Source organism: Scyliorhinus torazame, chromosome 15, assembly GCF_047496885.1.
Source record: "Scyliorhinus torazame isolate Kashiwa2021f chromosome 15, sScyTor2.1, whole genome shotgun sequence".
Taxonomy (NCBI): domain Eukaryota; kingdom Metazoa; phylum Chordata; class Chondrichthyes; order Carcharhiniformes; family Scyliorhinidae; genus Scyliorhinus; species Scyliorhinus torazame.
In genome coordinates this window covers 118,649,172-118,666,560 of record NC_092721.1, presented here as the reverse complement: position 1 = coordinate 118,666,560, position 17,389 = coordinate 118,649,172, and the positions used below count along the sequence as shown (strand labels likewise).

The following is a 17,389-nucleotide window of genomic DNA, read 5'->3' as shown; positions in this document are numbered from 1 at the left end:
TCTGGCTGCTCCGATACCCCGAATTTTGCCACTATTGGGCATGGCTTCACCCTCACCCCCACAACCTTGGACATTGCCTTAGAGAAGGCTGTCCAGAACCCAGCAAGCTTGGGGCAAGCCCAAAACATGTGGGTGTGGTTGGCCGGGCCCCTCTGGCACCGCTCACATTTGTCCTCCACCTCCGGGAAGAACCTGCTCATTCGGGTTCTGGTCAGGTGCACTCTGTGCACCACTTTGAGCTGCATTAGGCTCAGGAGGCCTTGCGCAGGAGGAGGTGGAGTTCACCTTGCTCGGTACTTCACTCCAGAGTCCCCATCCTACCTCTGTCCCCAGTTCATCCTCCCATTTTTGTCTGGTCTTGTCCAGTGGAGTCCGGGCTCTGTCCAGTAGCTGTCCATATATTTTCCCACATGTGGTAGTATGCATTAGGGGTCATGTGGGACTGTGAAGCCGTGATGTCATTGGCTGACAGATCCCGGGTCCTGGTTGGCTGTTGACCTCTAGCTCCGCCCTGAAGGCGGAGTATAAGAACCAGGAGTTCTCCCCCGCAGGCCAGTCTGCTACTGAACTGCGGGGAACAAGTTACGCTTAATAAAGCCTCATCGACTTCATCTCTATTCGTCTCTCGTGAGTCTTTGTGCGCTACAATTTATTAAGCGTGCTTAAAAGAACTATGGAGCTCAGGATCATCCCGGAATGCCTGAGGATCAGCCCCAACGCAGTGAACTCAGCAGCAGTTTTTAAACACTGGCAGACTTGTTTCGAGGCCTACCTCAGAACGGCCCCCGGCCGGGTCACAGAAGACCAGAAACTACAGGTCCTGCACTCGAGGGTAAGCCTGGAAATTTTCCCTCTCATCGAAGACGCAGAGGATTTCCAGATGGCGTTCGCAGCACTAAAAAGCATCTATGTTCGCCCAGTGAACCAGATCTACGCACGCTACCAACTCGCAACGAGACGGCAAAGTCCCGGAGAATCGATAGATGAATTCTACGCCGCGTTACTAATTTTGGGACGGGCCTGCAGCTGCCCGCCGGTAAACGCGATGGAACACACGGACATGTTGATGCGTGATGCTTTTGTGGCTGGTATGAACTCTTCCCAAATCCGCCAAAGACTTTTAGAAAAAGAGTCGCTAGGACTCTCAGAGGCACGGGCCCTTGCAGCCTCACTAGATGTGGCCGCGCGAAACGCCCGCACCTACGGCCCCGCGGCAGCCCCTTGGGCTCCGTGGACCCCCGTCGCGACAAACCCCCCCCCCTCCCCACAGGCTTGCGCGGTTCAGACGCCAAGTCATCCCGGGGGAACCCGCTGCTATTTCTGCGGCCAGGCGAAACACCCCCGGCAGCGCTGCCCGGCCCGCGCAGCGATTTGTAAGAGCTGCGGGAAAAAGGGCCATTTCGCGGCTGTGTGCCGGTCCCGGGAGGTCGCCGCTGTCCCCGGCGAACAAGGATTCCTGCGCGCTTCTAACACTCCCCAACCCCCCCCCAGCGCCCCATGTACGACCCGCAGGCGCAACCAGTTTGGGTCCCGGCCACCGCTGTCCAGCGCCCCATGTACGACCCGCAGGCGCAACCAGTTTGGGTCCCGGCTACCGCTGTCCCCGGAGAACAAGGCGATCTGCGCATTTCTGACGCTCCCCAACCCCCCCAGCGCCCCATGTGCGACCCGCAGGCACCGCCATTTTGGGTCCCGGCCACCACGAGGGGAGGAGGGGCGCCGCCATCTTGGGACCCCCCAGGCCTGTGCGACGCATGGGGACGGCCATTTTGTCCACCCCCGCCGCCATCTTGTGACCCCCCAGCCATGTGCGATGCATGGGGGCGGCCATTTTATTCACCCCCGCCGCCATCTTGGACGGCAACAACGGACCCCAGTGTCGACGGCTCCACGGGGTTTGAGGAAGACGCTCAAGCACTACGATCACGTCTGGCCTCAATGACGCTGGACCAAGCACGGCCCCGGACGCTCCAGACGACGACAACAACGGTGCTGATAAACGGGCACGAGACACCATGCCTGGTCGACTCCGGGAGCACGGAAAGCTTCATCCACCCCGACACGGTAAGACGCTGTTTTTTGACCATCTGTCCCAGTGCGCAAAAGATTTCCCTAGCTGCAGGATCCCACTCCGTACAGATTAAAGGCTTCTGCATAGTGACCCTAACGGTGCAAGGGAGGGAGTTTAAAAACTACAGGCTCTACGTCCTTCCCCAACTCTGCGCGCCCACATTACTGGGGGAATTTCAGGGATTTCCAGTGCAACCTGCAGAGCCTAACGTTTCAATTCGGCGGCCCAATACCCCCACTCACTATCTGCGGCCTCGCAACCCTCAAGGTTGAGCCCCCATCCTTGTTTGCAAACCTCACCCCGGATTGCAAACCCGTCGCCACTAGGAGCAGACGGTACAGCGCCCACGACCAGACATTCATTCGGTCCGAAGTCCAGCGGCTACTGAAGGAAGGCATAATCCAGGCCAGCAACAGTCCCTGGAGAGCACAGGTGGTAGTAGTAAAGACAGGGGAGAAGCAAAGGATGGTCATAGACTATAGCCAGACCATCAACAGGTACACACAACTAGATGCGTACCCTCTCCCCCGCATATCCGACATGGTCAATCGGATTGCCCAATATAAGGTCTTCTCCACCGTGGACCTCAAGTCCGCCTACCATCAGCTCCCCATCCGCCCAAGTGACCGCAAGTACACAGCCTTCGAGGCAGACGGGCGATTATACCACTTCCTAAGGGTCCCATTTGGCGTCACAAACGGGGTCTCGGTCTTCCAACGGGAGATGGACCGAATGGTTGATCAACACGGGTTGCAGGCCACGTTCCAGTACCTCGACAACGTAACCATCTGCGGCCACGATCAGCAGGACCACGACGCCAACCTCCAAAAATTCCTCCAGACCGCTAAAGCCTTGAACCTCACATACAACGAGGACAAGTGCGTGTTTAACACAAACCGGCTAGCCATCTTGGGATACGTAGTGCGCAATGGGATAATAGGCCCCGACCCCGAACGCATGCGCCCCCTCATGGAATTTCCCCTCCCTCACTGCTCAAAAGCCCTAAAACGCTGCTTGGGGTTCTTTTCATATTACGCCCAGTGGGTCCCCCAGTACGCAGACAAGGCCCGCCCCCTAATACAGACCACGACCTTCCCTCTGTCGACAGAGGCTTGCCAGGCCTTCAGCCGCATCAAAGCGGATATCGCAAAGGCCACGATGCGCGCCATCAACGAGTCCCTCCCCTTCCAGGTCGAGAGCGACGCCTCCGATGTAGCTCTAGTGGCCACCCTTAACCAAGCGGGCAGGCCCGTGGTCTTTTTCTCCCGAACCCTCCACGCTTCAGAAATCCGCCACTCCTCAGTGGAAAAGGAAGCCCAAGCCATAGTGGAAGCTGTGCGACATTGGAGGCATTACCTGGCCGGCAGGAGATTCACTCTCCTCACGGACCAACGGTCGGTAGCCTTCATGTTCGATAATGCACAGCGGGGCAAAATTAAGAACGACAAGATCTTAAGGTGGAGGATCGAGCTCTCCACCTTCAACTATGAGATCATGTACCGTCCCGGAAAGCTGAACGAGCCGTCCGATGCCCTATCCCGCGGCACATGTGCCAACGCACAAATTAACCGCCTCCAAACCCTCCACGAGGACCTCTGCCACCCGGGGGTCACTCGGTTCTACCACTTTATAAAGTCCCGCAACCTCCCCTACTCTGTGGAGGAGGTCCGTACAGTCACAAGGAACTGCCACATCTGCGCAGAGTGCAAACCGCACTTTTTCAGGCCGGATGGTGCGCACCTGATCAAGGCTTCCCGTCCCTTTGAACGCCTTAGTCTGGATTTCAAAGGGCCCCTCCCCTCCACCGACCGCAACATATACTTCCTGAACGTGGTGGACGAGTACTCCCGTTTCCCCTTCGCCATCCCCTTCCCTGACATGACAGCGGCCACAGTCATTAAAGCCCTTAACACCATATTCACACTGTTCGGTTGCCCTGCATACGTCCACAGCGACAGGGGGTCCTCCTTTATGAGTGACGAGCTGCGCCAGTTCCTGCTCAGCAACGGTATAGCCTCGAGCAGGACGACCAGCTACAACCCCGGGGGAACGGGCAAGTGGAGAGGGAGAACGGCACGGTCTGGAAGACCGTTCTACTGGCCCTACGGTCCATGGACCTCCCAGTTTCACGGTGGCAGGAGGTCCTCCCGGACGCTCTCCACTCCATCCGGTCGCTACTGTGTACTAGCACTAACCAAACGCCTCATGAGCGCCTCCTGGTCTTCCCCAGGAAGTCCTCCTCTGGAACGTCGCTGCCGACCTGGCTGGCGGTCCCAGGACCCATCTTGCTCCGAAAACATGTGCGGGTGCACAAGTCGGACCCGTTGGTCGAGAGGGTTCACCTCCTCCATGCGAACCCGCAGTACGCTTACGTGGAGTACCCCGACGGCCGACAGGACACGGTCTCCCTGCGAGATCTGGCACCCGCCGGCAACACGCACACCCCCCCGACACCAATCACCCCCTCTCTGCCACCGGCGCACCCCGCGAGCGCCCCCTTCCCGGGAGGATCGGTCCTCCTCCCAGGTCCGACCAGAAGTGAAGCTGAAGCAGAACCCGTAAGGCCCCCGGAGACGACAACACGGGAACAAGCACCACCACCGGGGCCGAGGCGATCGACGAGGACGACCAGACCGCCCGACCGACTCGTGGCATCGATGTAACACTACAATGTTGTGGACTTTAACGAGAACTCTTTCCTTTTCCCCCTTTTACTGTAAATAGTTCAAAACAAAAAAAAAACCTCTGTACATGCTGTGATGACATGCAAAAGTTTTCCTCCCAGGACCAGCCTTGTAAACCCTTACCACCATACGAAGCACCACCCCGCCGGGTTCATTTTTAACAAGGGGTGAATGTGGTAGTATGCATTAGGGGTCATGTGGGACTGTGAAGCCGTGATGTCATTGGCTGACAGATCCCGGGTCCTGGTTGGCTGTTGACCTCTAGCTCCGCCCTGAAGGCGGAGTATAAGAACCAGGAGTTCTCCCCCGCAGGCCAGTCTGCTACTGAACTGCGGGGAACAAGTCACGCTTAATAAAGCCTCATCGACTTCATCTCTATTCGTCTCTCGTGAGTCTTTGTGCGCTACACCACATAACCCCCCCCCTTCTCGTTGCTTGTGCCTATCAGATCCTCTAATAGTGTGGTGTCTGGGGCCCCAGGGTACCCCACTGTCTCTTTGCGGAGGAAGTGTTTTATTTGGAGGTGTCCCATTTCCTGTCCTTTTGCTAACTTCCACTTTGTCAGTTCACCTCGTGTCGCCAGTCTGTGCCCTATGTAGATGTCCCCGACTGTCAATGTGCCCCCCTCCTGCCTCCATCTTTTGAAGGTGTTATCCAGCATGGCTGGGGGGAATCTGTGATTGCCGCTTATGGGAGCCATGGGGGACATTTTGGTTATCCCGAAGTGTTATCTCAACTGGGTCCACGTTCTCAGCATGGCCGTTATCACTGGGCTCGTTGTGCATCTTGTTGAGGAGGATGGGAGTGCTGCTGTAGCCGGGGCCCGGAGGGTCATTCCTTTACAGGATGCCTCCTCCATTTGTACCCAATCTGTGTCGGATTCTTGTCCCATCCCCTCACTCTTTCTGCCGTTGCTGCCCAGTGATGGTATTGTAGGTTTGGTAAGGTCAAACCCCCTTTGATTTTCCTTCTTTGCAGTGTCTGTTTGGGAATTCCCGGGTTCTTTCCCCCCCCCCCACCCCCCTCACAAACGCCATGATTAGACTGTCTACGTTTTGGAAAAAGGCCTTGGGGATGAAGATCGGAATGGATCTAAACAGGAAGAGGTACCATGGTAGTATGTTCATCTTGATTGTCTGCACTCTCCCCGCCAGGGAGAGTGGGAGTGAGCCCCATCTTTGAAGGTCTCTTCTTACTTCGTCCACCAGGCTGGTCAGGTTCCACTTGTGGATCTGTGTCCAGTCTCTGGCTATCTGGATCCCCAGGTAACGGAATCTGTTCTGGGCTGTTTTGAACGTGAGCCTTTCCAGCTCTCTCCCTCCCCCGTTTGGATTCACTGGGAATGCCTCGCTTTTGCCCAGGTTACGTTTGTAGCCCGAGAAGGTTCCAAACTCTTTCAGTATTTGCAATACTGCCTTCAGTCCCTCCTGTGGCTTCGAGATATAGAGGAGCAGGTCATCTGCATAGAGTGAGACTCTGTGCTCTCTGTTTCCTCTCCGGATTCCCTTCCAGCTTTTTGCGTCCCGCAGGGCTATCGCCAGAGGTTCGATCGTGAACAGGAATGGGGACAGGGGGCAGCCCTGTCTTGTTCCTCTCTGCAGTTGGAAGTATTCAGAGCTGGTGGTGTTAGTTCGGACGCTCGCTTTGGGAGTATTGTACAGAGCCTCACCCAGGCGGTGAACCCCTCTCCTAGTCCAAACCATTCCAGTACCTCTAGGAGATATTTCCATTCAACACTTGTCGAAGGCCTTTTCTGCGTCCAGGGAGACGATCGACATCCCCCATCTGACCTTATGTTGAAAGGAAGATTATTGATGAAGCAGCTGAAGATGATTGAGCCTCAGACACTACCCTGAGTAATCCTGCAGTGATGTCCTGGAGCTGAGATGACTGACCTCCAACAACCACAACCATCTTCCTTTGTACTAGGTATGACTCTAACCTGTGGAGAGTTTCCCCCCTGATTCCCGTTGACTCCAGTTTTGCTAGGGCTCCTTGATGCCATACTCAATCAAATGCTTCCTTGTTGTCAAGGGCAGACATTCTCACCTCACCTCTGAAGTTCAACTCTTTTGTCCATGTTTGAACTGAGGCTGTAATGGGGTCAGGTGCTGAGTGACTACGGTGGAACCCAAACTGAGCATCAGCGAGCAGGTTATTGCTAAGTAATGCCACTTGATACCACTATTGATGTCTGGTGTACTTAAAGAGCTTGAGTAGATATTCGGCACAACCTTAGAATTTGATCCATTTTTCCTAATTCAGGGGTCCCCAGATCGGGGAATTATTGACGCTAATGAAAAAAAGGCTGTTAAATATCCTAACTTTTACGGTACCCAAGAACATTCTTTGCCCCTGAATTAGTGATAAATATCCTTCAATACAGAATTGGCATGCAATTTTCATGGAATGTAGAGCAGCATGGTGGTGCAGTGGTTAGCACTGCTGGCTCACAGCACCGAGGACCCAGGTTCGATTCCAGACCCGGGTCACTGTCCATGTGGAGTTTGCACTTTCGCCCCATATCTGCGTGGGTCTCACCCTCACAACCCAAAAAGATGTGCAGATTAGGTGAATTGGCCACGCAAAATTGCCCCTTTATTGGGGAAAAAAAAGAATTGGTTACTCTAAATTTATAGGAACATTTTAAAAATGGAATGTATCCCTATAGAGTTCCTAATTGCATACTCCATTCTAAATTGGATGCATTCTGAAATGTATGGGACACCTATCTCAAATTTATAGGTTCCACCATGTCTGACTTGCACCTATAAGACATTCCATAGGTTATGTAGCACCGTCTTGAACTTGCTACTCATGATGGGTGTATCATTATATCATGCTTCCATGGCCTTATCCTCTTCTTCCCATCCTTTAGCTCATCCTTTCATTGTTTTTGATATTGGATAATCAGAGACATCAAACTTGATTAAGTGTGCATTGATGTCCTTCTGCCTTTTTCTGTATTCATGTATGCATTTATACTGTACCAGTTTTAAGGGTTTGTTGCGTTATTCGTAAAAATTAAAAACTCTCATAAAAAAAATAAGAAAAGTGTAATTCCTCTTTACATAGAAACAATAGAAGACCCTACAGGCAAAACCAGGCACAGAGGAACTAAAATCCTCTCCACGTAGTGTGAAAGACCAAAACTATCAGAAGAAGTCGTTTGCATCAGAAAGCACACCCAAAAGGGCCTTGAGTCATTACCTCAGGTTTGTTAAGTATAATTTTACTTTCTAATAAACTTTCCAAAATTACAATCCTAATATCCAATTGCCTTAATTGGTTTTAGTCTAGTTGGAATAGGAGTTAAAAGCAAATTAACCTTCATTCCCTCCTTCCATTTTCCTCTTCTTTTTTTTAAATTTAGAGTACCCAATTCATTTTTTCTAATTAAGGGGCAATTTAACGTGTTCAATCCACCTAGCCTGCACATCTTTGGGTTGTGGGGGCGAAACCCACGCAAACACGGGCAGAATGTGTAAACTCCACACGGACAGTGACCCAGAGCCGAGATCAAACCTGGGACCTCGGCGCCGTGAGGCTGCAGTGCTAACCCATTGCGCCACCGTGCTGCCTTCATTTTTCTCTTCAAGTAAGAAGCCCGTACCTTCCTCAGAATAGCAATCTCCGATGGACTTAACCATGCTATAATCCCAAAGGCCCTGTTTCACCCAACCTTCCACACTCAGGCTGGGTGAAGCAGTAGCAGCAATGCACAACCCCGGCTGCATCAGCGTGGAGTAATTGGGGAGCAGAGAGGTAAGAATCACCCCCTTTTTTACAGAACTAGCTGCCATGAAGGTAGTGTTTAAACGGACAATTTAAAGGTTGTGCATTCAGAGAAGAGGAGGGACGGGAGGATCTGGAGTCGGAGCGTGGGTTTGGACTGGAGGGGAGGGGGTGGCAAAGGAAAGGGCAGGGGCAAGACCAGCGGTGGGGAGGGGTCTGACATGAATGGGATGGGGTCACACCAGAGATGGGGAGGGGTGGGGGGGAGTGGTCAGTCCAGGAAGTGGGGTGATGGGGGCAGAAAGGGAGGGAGGGCTCACACCAGAAGGGGGCGGTTTGGGTCAGGGGGGCTGGTCAGGAGAGAGGGAGGTCAGGTCGGGTCGGGCCAGGTTAGCAGGGGAGTGGGTGCAGACTGGAGTGAGGATTGGACCAGGTCATGCCATGAGAGGAGGGTCAGGTCGGGTTGGGCGGGGAGGGGGGGCAGGGGAGGTTGGGATATCTCGGGGGTGGGGGTTGTGTCATGGGTCTCCCAGGGAGTCCTGTGTGAGCATAGTGTCTTGTGCGAGACTGGGTCTGGGTTTTTTAAACAGTTATTTACTCTGGAGTTGGAAGTGTTTTATTCCCTCTAATTCTTTCAGCGTAACTCTCAGGGTAAAACTGGCAGAACCATCCAAAGTTAGCGATTTAAATTGCTTCTGTCGGGTGTTGCAATTGTCCAGAGGAAGTTCGCACTTCTGGGAAATTGCTCGGTCAACCTTTACTTCAGAACTTCCTCAAGCAAGTCCCCAGGTCACCATTGGGATACCCCTAAATGCAGCGCTGGGGAATTAGGAAGTTTTGGGCCTTAATCTTTATCCCCTTGTTTGTCATTCTTCCACTAGTGGAAATAATCCTTCACTATTTTCCTTCTTTACTCTTTCACAGGATGTGGGTGTCACTGGCAAGGCCAGCAATTGTTACTAATTTCACTTCCTTTGAACCGAGTAACTTAATAGGCCACAACATTGCTGTGGGTTTGGAATCACAATGTGTAGAAGGGAATTTAGTGTGCGGTTTAGTTGCCCGCTTAGAATATTCATTAATATCTAGTTGCTATTAAAGAAAAGGCACTTGCTAAAAACATGATGGGAATTCTTGGCTATATTTTCTTACTGCTTCTGAACAAAATTTGGAACGTCGAATAATAGAAACAAATACTGATGCTGTGCAGCTGAAGCCTTTTTCTGCTTACAAGTTGTTTTAGAATTGTTTTAGCAAGAGACAGAAAAACATACTAGATAACTGCATGAAGAACATTCTCAAGGTTTAATGAAAACATGGCTAGCCAGAAGCGGTTTTTCTCCTCGATGCTGTTTATTCCATGGTATAAAGGTATGCTCTTAAACTTGTAAGGCAGGGTGCTTGGAGTGGTCTTCGACCGTTACAACCCCTCCACGATATCATGTCAAAACAAATGACCTGAAACGAAGCTCAAAGCCTCTGACTATTAGTATTTCCATGACACAAGGTAACAATGGCAAATTTCCTTCCCTCAAGGGTATCAGCAAACAAGATGGGCTTTGACAACAATCAGCAATGATCACTGTCACTAAGACTAGTTTCATATTTATTAATTGAATTTAAATTCCATCAGCTGTCATGGTGGGATTTGAACCCATTATTAGCCTAGATCTCTGGATTACTAGCCAGTGATGTTATAACTTCACTCTGTCTCCCCAGTGTAAAGATTTCAGTTACTATGTTACTGCAGCTGTTGCTTCCAGTTCTACCGAAAATGGTATTTCTCTCTTTGCAACCCCCAATCATCCCATACCAAAATCCCTTCTCTGCCCCAGAAGGAGCACCCAGAAAACCATTTCCCGTTCCAGGAGGCTCTTGAGAAATCCAAGCGGGTTGTCAGCCCAATCTCCGAAATATTTCAGTCCTCCAACTCAGCTCTTTAGTTTATCTCTCCCTCTCTTCCCTCATCATTGGAAACAGAACCTTCAGCCTTGGAACCGCTTCCTGAAAATCTTTTACCTTTGTTCACCATTAAAAAATGAGTTCTGTCATCCCTCCTAATTTGGCCTTCTGTGACTCAGCATTTATTCCTTTATCTGTTTTTTTTTTTGTCTTCCTCGATGTAGCTTGTTTTCCTCATCAAGGTGCTGTATAAAAATGTGTTCTGATAAATCATTGAAGTTCTGCCAAGAAATGACAACATAACCTCAATAGGCTCACATCAATCCGAGGTAAGACTTTGATTTTAAAATCTTTCTAACGACACTGAAATCAAAACTGAATGCTTCTACATTTCAGAATGAAAAATACTGGGTTCCTGAAATGACTTGGCAACTGACTCTGAGAAAAATGTCAGCATATTGTCATCATGGGAGTATGTCACATATTTCCTTTCTGTTCTGGCCTGGATCTCTGTGTCATATGTGAGTGTTCCATCAATCATATTAAAGACAGCACGCGATAACACGTTGGACATATCATTTAATTTGATTTACGAGCTGCTTTCTGCACAGAAGGCAGAACATAAAGGATACGGAGTTCAATGAGAAATATTTGATATAATCCGTTCTTGTGCTATTACAAAAATAAAGTGAACATGGTTTAGCTAGTCCACTCCAATAGGCTGCCTAACCTTAAGCTCTCTGTATCCTGTCCTATTTCCCATGCTTCCTTCATTGTTCTCTGTGACTGGGCTGTCTCTAGTTTGACTAGTTTTGATTAGTAAACTGTACTGTTCCTGGGACTCCGCTTGTAATTGATAATCAATGCGGGGTTCATCTTCTAAGATACAGTTGGGCTGAAGGCAGCATAGCTGGAGGAGGGCAGCAACAATGGCAAAGATCACAGCTGAAGGCAAGTGACCTGGGACGAGTGGCATATTGGTAATGTCACTGGACTAGAAATCCAGAGACGCAGGCTAATTCCCTGGGGACATGTGTTCAAATCCCTGGTTGAATTTTAATTCAATTAATTAATAAAACAATCTAGAACTCAGCGATGGTGACCAAAGAGCTCATAAAACACCATTTCACTCATCAATATCCCTTCAGGAAAAGAAATCAGTCAACCATACTTGGTCAGCGCTACATGAGACTTCAAACCCAAAGCAATGTGGTTGACTCTAAGCTGCCCTCTGAAATGGTCTAACAAGCCACTCAATTGTAGCAATTAGGAATGGCCAGTGCCTTACTCATGCCACTTACATCCCATGAAAAGAATTTTAAAAGGCACAAAGGCAACTGTGTCTCGAACCGTTGAAATTATCTCTGCCACAGAAACTGAGGAATGAATGAAATGAAAATGAAAATCGCTTATTGTCACAAGTAGGCTTCAAATGAAGTTACTGTGAAAAGCCCCTAGTCGCCACATTCCGGCGCCTGTTCGGGGAGGCTGGTACGGGAATTGAACCCCGCTGCTGGCCTGCCTTGGTCTGGTTTAAAAGCCAGCTATTCAGCCCTGTGCTAAACCAGCCCCTTGTGCTAAACCAGCCCCTTGGTGGTTAACAGGAAATGTAATGTACATCATGAGAAATTAAATCTATTTGAAATGATAAATGACGGAATGCAATCTGACTGATTTTTAATTCTAGAATCCTCTCAGGTCACCAGGGGAAGAGGCTGTAAAGACCATTGACTCTAAATTCCGCAAGGGGAGCCCAGTCAACGAGAACCTTGAATATCAGAAAATGTCTTTCCCTGTTATCCAATTTCTGACGGTCCTAGATGATTGTTTTTTTTGGGTTCTGGGTCATCCATTGGATAACATTTGCAATCATACATTTCTACATTCTAGGGTGGCACGGTGGTGCAGTGGTTAGCACTGTAGCCTATGGCACTGAGGACCTGGGTTCGATTCCAGCCCCGCATCACTGCCTGTGGAGTTTGCACTTTCTCCCCATGTCTGTGTAGGTTTCAGCCCCACAACACAAAGATGTGTAAGTTAGGTGGATTGGCCACACTAAATTGCCCCTTAATTGGAAAAAGAATTGGGTACTCTAAATTTATTTTTAAAAATAAAAATACATTTCTACATTCTTACAGCATGAAATGTTTTGGAACACAATGAGCCGATTCTGATCAGGAGAAGCTTTGTTATGTGACATCTTATGACCAATCCCACGAATTTCCACATTTAACACATGCTTCTGTTCAATAACTGCATTTCTACAAAACGTATTTTCCATAGACAGCAGAACAACCAAATTCAGCAAAGAAAATCGCTTCACTAAGGCTTTCTGTAGGTTTGAGTCATCAGCAGATCCTGAGCAGAGTAGGGAAGAGTGGGTTTTTTAATTGGAGTGGGAGGAAGAATTTCAAACTTGTGGGGAAGGTGACAGATTGACGAGGAGTGGGGGTGGCCAATCTCGGTGGGATGGTTAATGGGCAATTCGAGATACTGCTGTTCCTAGTGTTCTGGTGGGGGTTCAGGTGTGCACAGCTGAGCTGGGGAAGATCAGATGCTTGGAAAGGGGAAGGCTGGAAGTCTGGTTGAGGCTTCTGATACCTAATAGGGTGTGGTGGTCAGAAGATTAGGGAGGGAATAGGATGCCTGAGGGATGTGGTTGGAGGCCTGGGTAGGAGGAAAAGGCCTGGGGAGTGTGGTCAGAGGAATCGAAAGAGGATCACAGACCTGGAGGTTGTTGAAGACATTGGACAGGATGCGGGTGGAAGTCAGAGACCATGGGGAGAAACTTTGGTGGGGCGGGCTTGCCAATAATAGGATTGCCCAGTCAAGTAGGCCAGATACAACAGGTAGGTATAAAGGTACTTACCTCCTGCAGCCATCAAACCCTCACTTGGGTGCAGCTGCCGATCACAGTTACATTTGAAAAATTGAAAGACAATATGACTGCCAGCCTCATTATAACATTTAAAGTGTCAAGCCACACTCTTTGGCCACCTGTGCTTTTTCCCATCTCAGTGAATAAAAGACTGAATGACATGCCTTTATATGCTGTCTTTCAAGAATTCAGGATGCCCCAAAAAGTGTTCCTATGCTTGTGAAGTCGTATTGAACTGAAGTCAATGTAGGTAAAAGCTGGAAGTGTGTTAAGCCAGAAGTGAGCAGGTTGGAGGTAGGTTTGAATCGTGAATCTAATCTTTCCAGACCCAAATTCATCCATTTTCGTCATTAAAATTTCCCCCTTGAAGTCAGCCCCCCCCCCCCACAAAGTCAATCAGTGAGGCAGCAAGCATGGTACTTCTGCCTTGGATAAGGACAGATTACCTTAATGTTAAGCAAAAGACCAGCAGCACGGTGGCACAGTAGTTAGCACTGCTGTCTCACGGTGCCGAGGTCCCAGGTTCAAACCCGGCTCTGGGTCACTGTCTGTGCGGAGTTTGCACATTCTCCCCGTGTTTGTGTGGGTTTCATCCCCACAACCCAAAGATATGCAGGGTAGGTGTATTGGCCACGTTAAATTGTCCCTTAATTGGAAAAAAGAATTGGGTACTCTAAATTTATTTTAAAAATGTTAAGCAAAGGACCTTCTCACCAATTGCTAACGATGCACAAGCATATGTGAAATTGATTGCGCCTCATGATTTTTAAAATCATTTTTGTAATTCTTCTGTATACCTCACCTGCTCTGGAATAAAGCAGCTTAATTTAAGAAGGAACTAGATAGATTTCTAGGCACTAAAGGCTTCAAGCTGTTTGGGGAGAGAGCGGGGAGTATGGAGTTGAGATAGAGGATTCACATTGTTCAGATTTAATAGCGAGGCAGGCTCGATTGGCCACCTCCTGCTCCTATTTTCTATGTTTCTATTAAATCAAACAACACCACAGCAAATGTAAGCTTTCTTGGACTTTGGAGAGAACAAGGGACCATCTTCAAACAGAGAGAATTCAGTTTGTTAGATTTTTCACAAGTTCTCACTTTTATCTCTGCCCTCTCGTTTTGTTGCTCTCTGTAGTTTATCTTTGATCTTTCACATCATAGGTTTGTTCTGCCCCTTTCGCATATTTCACAGTGGTTGGCGATTTGTGTTTTTCCTTATCAGCGTTCTGCAGGTCATGTTGCTGCAGAAGATTTAATTTAATCTCTAGAATTCTGCATCACTCTCAATACCTCAGCCAAATATTCAGGGACTTTCTGCCATGGCCCCTCTAGGTGATCAAGAGGGAAGATTCCTTCTTATTTTAACACCCTCCCAACTATCATCTCAATATCTCCAATTGTTTAGTCTAAGAAATCGAATGATTTAAACATTCTCAGTTTTGGTATGTCATTAATCTTTAGAAGGTAAAGTTGGAAAACTGAACCCGCCTTTTATCATAAAGATGACAAACCTTCAGGAAATACCTGCCTTTCACTTCGGAGAATTTACGATAGAGATTTTCAGCTGACAGGGCAGGGAAGTAAAGAGCAAGCGCAATAAACTCGACATTCGTGGTGGCAATTTGCTGCGTGGAGCTTTGGGATGTCCCACTCTCATATTTCAAAGGTCCTCGAAAGGACAATCAATTTACCGATCCCACTGGATTGGCGCGTTTTCCAGAGGCGGCGTCCTGCAGCTACAGTAGTTGGGCGACCAGGAATTGACCAAACTTCTCTCGGCAAAGGATTGCAACAACACCATCATAGAGATTGAAACAATAATTCCACTCCGGAGCAAACAGCGCGCATCTGCTTCAGATTCCTCACTTACTGTAATTTAGCCCAAAGGCAGCCGTGACCTCGAGTGCCAACTTCTAGTTTTCAGATTGACTTGAAAGAGCCCAGAAGGATAAACGGGGTAAGAATGCCCCCGCCGAGAGCAGCACTTGTTTCCTGCCCTGCGGTTTATGTAAATTGCCTTTCCGAGGACGAATCCAAATGTGGAAGCGCTGAAGCTGTGTGAATGCTCAGTCAGAGGATCATCGCGCAAAGTTAGCACTTATAGAAAAAAAAAGAGCATGCTCCTCCCTTTCTAAAGGACGTAACACCGGCTAGAGTGGAAGATGCATTGAGAAATAAGAACAATGCTATGATAAGGTTGATGTGAGACATAGAACATTTTGGGGATTTCTGTAACGTTTCACTCTTGGTAGAGAGCGATAAAGAGTTTTTATACGCCAGAGAGAAATGGCTAAAAACACTCAGCCAGTCAGACATTACCTGTCAAGAACATGGGTCCATTGAACAGCAAGGGGTCCCATCTATTTCGTGAGCCCAGACTATTAATATATGTAAGAAGTCTTACAACACCAGGTTAAAGTCCAACAGGTTTGTTTCGAATCACTAGCTTTTGGAGCAGTGTTGCTCCGAAAGCTAGTGATTCGAAACAAACCTGTTGGACTTTAACCTGGTGTTGTAAGCCTTCTTACTGTGCTCACCCCAGTCTAAAGTAGGCACCTCCACATCATTATTAATATATGTGTAGTAGTTGGCTCTGGGTCACTGTCCGTGTGGAGTTTGCACATTCTCCACGTGTTTGCATGGGTTTCGCCCCCACAACCCAAAGATATGCAAGGTAGGTGGATTGAACACGCTAAATTGTCCCTTAATTGGAAAAAATGAATTGGGTACTCTAAATTTATTTTTAAAAATAAAAAATATATGTGTAGCAGTCACCGAACGAGTGCCTGGTGCAGCGTTCTCCGACCCAGACACTAACCCTGACCACAAACTTGTCGGTCTGGGAGTAAGGGGTGTGTGACCATAAAAACGGCTATAGGTCTGGTGGCAATGGCCACGTTCCTGTGGAGTCCTTGCTTTGAAACCAGAAAAATAAGAATGTTCAAACTGCAACACCTCATAACCACATATTATAATGAGGCCTTTCACAGATCATGTAAGGGTCATGGGTTCTGACAAGACCACTAGCCTACAGATGGTGTTGCAGCTGTGGTCCAAATATCGGCAAAAGAGATTAAGTCCAAATGTGAAAATGACTGCCTTGACATCAGGCAGCAATTGACCATGTGTGGCATCAAGGAGCCCTCGCAAAACTGAAGTCATAAGAACATAACATAATTGAGCCCCTCAAGCCTACTCTACCAATCAATACAATCATGGCTGATCTCTCGGCCTCAACTCCACTTTCCTGCCCGCTCTCCAAATGCTTCAACCCATTACTAATTTCAAATCTGTCTATCTCCTCCTTAAACTTACTCAATGTCCCAGCACCACCGCACTCTGGGGTAATGAATTCCAAAGATTCACAACCGTTTGAGAGAAGTGATTTCACCTCATCTCTCTTTTAAATCTGCTACACCTTATCCTAAAACTGTGACCTCTTGTTCTAGATTGTCCCACAAGAGGAAGCATCTGCTCAACGTCTACTTTGTCAACACCTTTTATCATCTTATACACCTCAATTAGATCTCCACTCATTCTTTTAAACTTGAGAGAGTATAGGCCGAAACTGCTCAAACTCTCTTCATAAGACAAATTAGTTTCTGGTGAAACTTCTCTGAACTGTCTCTAATGCAACTACTATCCCTCCTCAAATAACGGGGCCAAAACTGTACAGGGTTCCAGGTGTGATCTCACCAATGCCTTGTACAGTTGCAGCAACATTTACCTACATTTGTATTCTATTCCTTTAGCTATAAAAGCCCAAATTCCATTTTCCTTCCTTATTACCTGCTGTACCTGCATGCTAGTTTTCTGCGATTCATGCACGAAGATACTCAGATCCTCCTGCACCAAAGCCGGAGGGGGCCTGGGTGAAGCGCCTTGATTGCCCTCTCGGCGGATTCGCCGACGTGCGCGGTGCAGACCATGATGAAGCCGTTCCCGCCGGTTGGGAGAATGGCGGAACGGCGTCGGACTGGTGTCGCGCGGGAAAATGGCGTAAACATCGATTCTCCGGTACGGCGCGGCATGGGAGAATCGCGCCTGTTGTCTTTCCTTTCTTCCAATCAAAATGGAAAACCTCATACTTACACACTTTGAACTCCATCTGCCAAATTT

General features: G+C 48.7%; 1 protein-coding gene across 1 annotated transcript in view; it reads right to left on the bottom strand.

Annotated features, from left to right (window-relative positions):
• LOC140391770 (interleukin-18 receptor 1-like) overlaps positions 1-15,339 on the bottom strand; it is a 102,151-nt gene extending 86,812 nt beyond the window's left edge. Inside the window, exon 1 of the mRNA XM_072476631.1 lies at positions 15,141-15,339. The gene's annotated coding sequence lies outside the window, so the exon portion shown is untranslated. The remainder of the gene's footprint in view (positions 1-15,140) is intronic.
• Between the last annotated feature and the right edge of the window lie 2,050 nt (positions 15,340-17,389).